The sequence below is a fragment of the Cajanus cajan genome, chromosome 6, assembly GCF_000230855.2.
Source record: "Cajanus cajan strain Asha chromosome 6, NIPB_CcT2T_4, whole genome shotgun sequence".
NCBI lineage: Eukaryota > Viridiplantae > Streptophyta > Magnoliopsida > Fabales > Fabaceae > Cajanus > Cajanus cajan.
Window position 1 is genome coordinate 33,086,529 of NC_138522.1, and position 6,701 is coordinate 33,093,229.

The following is a 6,701-nucleotide window of genomic DNA, read 5'->3' on the forward strand; positions in this document are numbered from 1 at the left end:
AGGATTTAGCATCTAATGTCCATCTATCTTCAATTGAAATTTTGTTAGTTTAAAAACTAGAAACTAAAAATTTGTTACAATTTTTTATACATTTTAAAGATGCTAAAAAAGAATTTAACAAATTCTAATTATTATTAATTTACAATTTTATATAAAATTAAAAACTTTTTAAATAAATTATAAAATTAAATATAAAAAAATGGTGAATAATTGTCCTAAACGTGTATAATTACTAAAATAATTATCCATTTTTTAATATTTATAAAATTAATAATTTTATGTTAACATCTTTTATATTTTTAAATAAATTATAAAATTAAATAAAGGTACAAAAAGTACAGTAAAATATAAAAAAGAAAAAAAAGTGAAATGGGAGACTAAAAAATATTTTACTTACATTTTTATTTTTTTAATATTATATGCACCTTTTAATTAATATTTAAATATTTAACTTATTTTAATATTATATTTTAATATTATAATTTTATAAAAAGTATGTCACTACCGCATGAAAAGGAATACAAGCAACATAAAAAGCAATGCAGTCAAAAAGTCAAAATAGGAAAAAGCAAAAAACTGAAAAGTAGAAAAGGAGGAAAAGCGTCGGTTTCACCCAAACCCAGCCCCCCCTTCCTCCTCCCGAAACACCCCCCCCTCAAAAACAAAAGTCGAGACCAGCATCCTCTGTGCATGACCGGAAGAAAAATGGAGAAAAGGAGATTACCTAGGTCACTGGTGTGCGCCTGTACGGTTATGCGGCTGTCTTCTAACTCCGATCGGTGCCTAAACGCAGCGACAAAAGCTTTGGAATGCACAGTATCTCCCTTGTGTTTTTCTTACTATTTTATACATGATTTTCTAGAATAAATCTGGAAAATATTTCTTCGTTTTTTCTTTTTTTAATAAAATAATTTTGGATACGGCTGAGATACGTATCTTTCACGTATCAAAACGTATCCGTATCGGATACGGGATCAAATATCACGTATCCGTGCTTCGGAGATTAAAACTATAGGAAAATTGTCAAATCATAGATTATCATTAATTAATAGAATATTGATATATGTTAGATCTAACTAAAATTTAAATTGATTTTAATTTTTTTATCTTTTTATAATTTTTTATTGTCATAATAAATCAGTGTTGTTAAATAGTCGTTATGGCGGCGCCATAACGGTGCCATAAAGGTATGGCGGCAGCGGCCGCGATCTGTTATGGCTGTTTAGGCTGTGTATGGCGGGGATCCGCCATTTTGAAGATGGCGGCCGTTACGGCCGTTAAGGCGGGTTAGCCATGGCGGTCCATGGCGTGAATGGCGGACATGGCGCCGTTTTGGGCCATTTTTTTTTTTATTTTTCTCGGTTTGGGCCTTTTTTTTTCTTTTTCGGTTTGGGCCCGAGTTTCTTTCCCGGGTTGGGCACCCAACACATAAAATAGGGTTGCAGAAACCCTAATACATAATAGTCTCTCTTCCGTGCAACCCGCGGCTGCTCCGACAAGACCCCCTGCCACCGTCGCCTCCGCCTACCACCATCGTCTCCGACGCAGCTGCCACCGTCGCCTACGATGCGGCCACCACCGTCACTTACGACGTGACTTTCTTCTCCCCCTCCGCGTGCACCATTGTCATGCCACGCTAACCTCCCCACGAGCCACCATCACCTCCGAGCGCGCCACCGTCACCTCCGAGTGCACCACCGCTACCTCCAACGAGACTTTCTTCCTCCTGGTACTTCCTCCGCGCGTGATAGATTCTCCCTCCGCAAGCCTCCTCCTTTGAGTTCTGCCATCGCCTTTGCCATTTAATCTTTTTGTTGGTTAGGAATTTATGTTTCTTTATAATGACTATTACTAGATTATGAATGCTATGAATTTTAGATTGTTATATTGTTGGTTTTAATATGTGTTTGTTATTTTTCTGTTTTTGCATCATATTATATATATATATATTTTTTATTTTTTATTTTTATTTTTTTTTTGTCCGCCATGATGTCCGCCATAGACCGCCATGGCATCCGCCATGGCAATATGGCACTTAAAGGTCCTTACCACCATCCGCCGTATAACCTTATTGATAACCTTGTAATAAATACATTTTGTTCTTTTTATAGGTAAAATTTCCTAATGTTTTAGATTAGATAAAACAATTAATGAAGCAAATAGTACAATTGCATCGATTTTTGATATAGAATATCTAAGTAACGGAGTTGTTTTGATACGAGAGAGTAGCTAAATACTATTCAACACTGATAACAAACCTCACCAACTTTCTTATGACTTTATAAAGATTAATATGACTAACCAATTCCATCCAGGCTATATCTAAATCATAATAATCATTTGAATATGGATAAAAAAGAAGAATACCTTGGTGAGTTGGTAATGTCCCCAGCTTTATACTATAAATTAACAGCTTTTGCAAGAAAGGACTTGTACTCTTCAAAGTAAGGAACTATATATAGATCATGAAAACCTGCTTTGTTATTGGACTGATGAGAATCTAAAATAACTCCACTGTGCCTTTTAATAACACTTTTGACAGCATTCCAATTTTATTCTCATATCTTTTATTTGGTAAAATAGATAAATAAAAAACCTCAGCCTCTCATTAGTAAGTAACCAATTTTCTTGAGCCTTTATGTGCAACCATAAGTGAATCTCAGATTCTGCAGTCAACTCTCTCCTAGTACTTTAAAGCAAACCTATTTTTTTTTTGCAGTTTAGTGCTATTTCAAAACACTCCAGTAATCCTCTGAAACTCTGAAAGAATATATGTTTTATAAAGCATAGTGGAAGCTAGCATAAGAAATTAAAAGCTCAAGACCAAACCACATCTTCACCTCACAAATAACAGTCTATCAAGAAGAAAGCTTAGAAATATAATATTCATTCTTGTGCCATAAGTATGAATCTATGGACTATGTATTGCAATTTGATTGTGTTCATGAGCTGCTATTGGCCTGAATTTACATGTCTGTTTGGTTAACATCAACGCTATACCTCATTAGGTATGTATACCATTGTTTACCCTTAGTTCTCTCTTATAAAAATCTCATTTTCAAACCACCAATGAAAAAATATGATCATTATTATTTTTGAACTATAAATATCATTATGATTTGGATTTAAAATGCTTTGATGATAATCAATGCATGCAGTTAATGATATTGGTTGATGATGCTGGAGGGCAATGGCCAATGATTGGTCATGCGCCATGGAATGGCTGCAATCTTGTAGTTCCAAATTCTTTTGACAACATATGCTTAGCATAATGATACCATTTTTTCCGTTTCTAGTTGGTAGAAATTAGCACCAGCAGATTTCTGCATGGGAAATGCTTCTCTGTATTCCAAAACTTTCCAATCTCTAAATGTCTTAGTTACTTTAGAGAGTAACCTTATTGTTAAATTTGCAGTTGTCAAAAATGCCTCATCTTCATCAAGGCAAGACCTACCAACAATGAATAGATTACACTTATACAACATATTGTTGAATTTGATTGTTTTAAATATTAATTTGTTTTTTTTTGGCTTATTATATGGTTACTATGTGAAGTTTTAAAGTTTTAATTTCTTTGCCTATAGGAACTTTGTCGGAGAAATAAAGAAATTCAAAGCAAGCAAGTTATTCCACACACTGGTGGCTCTAAAGCTAATCCTAGAAGAAGAAATGAGTTGGTAATGACACTAAATGTTAAATTTTACTATTTAAAAAAGTTCAATATTTACTCACTCTTTATTTGTCTTAGTTGTTAGAAATTGACCAAGTTGTGGACAATTATATATTGAAACTCATAAAAGGAAAGATGGATCATTTGTAAATGATGCAGCAAAGACTATAGTGGTAAATTTTTCTTTAGAAACATTGATTTCAAGGATTGTGTTTAATCTTAAAACTTTTATATTTGATTTTATTACATGTTTGTAGGAACAAATTGAAGTAGGTTTGACTTAAAACAGCAAAGACTATAGTGTTAAATTTTTCTTTGGAAACATTGATTTCAAGGATTGTGTTTAATCTTAAAACTTTTATATTTGATTTTATTACATGTTTGTAGGAACAAATTGAAGTAGGTTTGACTTAAAACAGCAAAGACTATAGTGTTGAATTTTTCTTTGGAAACATTGATTTCAAGGATTGTGTTTAATATATTTGATTTTATTACATGTTTGTAGGAACAAATTGAAGTAGGTTTGACTCAAAGCACAGTTGATGAATATGAAGTTTCTCCTCTAGATGTTGTTGGTAGAGTGTTAGGGCCAGAGCACTCTAGGAGAGTACGATGCATAGGATTGGGTGTTGTTCCTTCTAATACATTTAGGAATACAAGATTTCATGTTTCTAGCTTGAGCTCTTCTTCATCTGGTGTTGCCTTTCCATCTTCAAACCAATAGCAAGAGAAATACAACAATTTAGAATCAGCTTTTAAGGCCTACATGATAATGAAAGAAGGAAGGATTCTTGAAGAGTGATGGAGGCCTATGGGCCAAGGGCCCAACTACTAGGGCTATAGCCAAGAGGATACATGAAGAATGAGTCAGTGCTAAAGAAAAGCCCATAGTTCTTTTTAGTTGGGCTATAACCTAAAGCCCATGTAGATTAGGTTTGGGCCCAATGGGTTTGTATTTTGTTTTTGGGCCTTGTATTTTGCCAAGTAGTCTAGGAATTTCATTTCATTGTAATTTGAATTTAGGTTAAAGAAGAGTTTCATGTGCATCTCAATTTAAATGTCATTAGCATTCCATTTAGAGTGCATTTCGGCCATATGCACTCATGCACATGGAGTGACCGAAATTCACTCTCAAATGCATGCTAAATAACATTCAAATGGAGTAACACATGGGGGTGACCGGTTTGGCACCAAAATTTGAATTTAAACATTCAAATTTTGGCGCCTAAGGTTTAGTTAACCATACCATGGTTTAATTAAACCTTAGGTTAGCCAAACTTTCCTAGCACACTTCATTAGCCTATATATTTCCTTTTGGACGTGTAATCTCACACTTTGGCAATTGAATGAGAAAATTCTTCTTCTTGAGAATCCTTTTCTCTCTAGACCAAAGTCACCATAGGAGAGTGTACTCTCCAAATCACCTTAAGCTATCCTCCTTGTAGTTGTAGGTCTTATTCTTCTATCCAAGGAGCTTAATTCTCCTTGTTCTTCATTGGCACTTCAGTTGATTGAATTCTTTCCTTGAATACTTCTTCAAGGTCATCCAAGGAGAAGCGTTTGAAGGTTCCATGGAGTTGGCATCAAATCAAGACTCCATCAAGTGGTATCTAGAGCTCGGTTTCTTCCTAAGATAAGTCACTAATTCTTTGAGCGATCTATCTTCTTGTCTATATCAAATTGTTTTTTTCATGTCTTGAGTTTGTGCTGTCTAGATCTAGTTCTTTTTCATCTTATTGATAGATCTAGTTTTCATTTTCGGAAAATTTCTATATGGTTCATAGTTTGCTCTTATGGATCATAAAATTTCATAAAAATGCTTTAGGATTCATGTGCTTGTGCATTTTCATTTTATTTGAGTCTTCTTAATTTTTTGATTTGAATCGGTCATATGAACAGTATTTGAGTCTTTGATTTTTGAATCTATCCGGTTTTGTCAATAGAAGTCATGTTTAGTCATTTTACTTGTCAAATAACTCTTGTTATGTTTGCTTGATCCAAATTTGTGTGAAGAATGATATGCAATTATGTTTGACCGATTGATATACACAAGCTTTGGTGCTTTTGATTTTAAATTTTTGAGTTCATGAATCACCATTAGATCATTGGTAATTCTCTTTAGAGTTAGGATTCCATTATGTCATTTGGTCATCTACAATTCTTTTGAATTCCGGATTTCAAAATTCTCTTAATTTGAATGATAGTTGCTGAAAATTTGAATTCAAAAGTTTGAACTAGTCTAGACCGTGGCACATGGAGTGTAATTGGTTAAACAAGAAAAGCATGACACATTTTATGTCATTTGAGAACAATTTGTGTTGCATTTGAACATTCAAATTGATTAAAATCTCACAATCCGGTGCCTAGGCTAGAAGTTCTACTGAGACCTACATTTGTATTTCAAAGAAGAAAAAAAAAGGCAACTCCTAAGTATTACAAAAGTGTATAAAAAAAAAAGAGAAACAAAGAAAAATTATATATATATATATAAAGAGAAGAAAAAAGCCAAATAAGAGTTAAACAAAAAAATTCTTTGAAATTTTCGGTCTCTTGTTAAGTTTTTGAAAATTTGAGCAACTATTGAAAGAAATTGATATTGTGAATTCCTTATTTTTGATTTGTCACTCTATTTTAGAACCATTCCTAAGATATCTCTTGAGTTCTTGCCATTTCTAAATTGCCTTTCATTCTACTTTGTGTCTTTGATTGGCCTTCTTGAGTATCAACTTCTTTGGTTTATTCTTAATCATCTTATTTTTCTCAATGAGGAACAATGTGTGGACTAACCATTCTTGGTAGAAGCTAGTACTACTTGGGTCATCAAAAGGATACTAAGGGAGACTTGTGGAGGCATTCAAATTTGGTGACATTTGGCTAGGGTTCTACTATATAAATCAAACACCATTTTAAACACTTGGAGCTTCTACAATCACAATTCTAGAAAGCTACTCAAGTTGGACGAATTTGGTTCAGCAAGGATCACTTGAATTTTTTTTGTAAAAATTTGGAAAAATAGAGTTTAGAGACAGAA

General features: G+C 33.3%; 1 long non-coding RNA gene across 1 annotated transcript; it reads left to right on the forward strand.

Annotated features, from left to right (window-relative positions):
- Positions 1 to 253: 253 nt before the first annotated feature.
- LOC109792859 (uncharacterized) lies at positions 254 to 5,164 on the forward strand. The gene is made up of 3 exons (XR_014434641.1): positions 254 to 816; positions 3,585 to 3,677; positions 4,176 to 5,164. It is a non-coding gene; the product is annotated as an uncharacterized LOC109792859 (long non-coding RNA).
- The last annotated feature ends 1,537 nt before the right edge of the window (positions 5,165 to 6,701 follow it).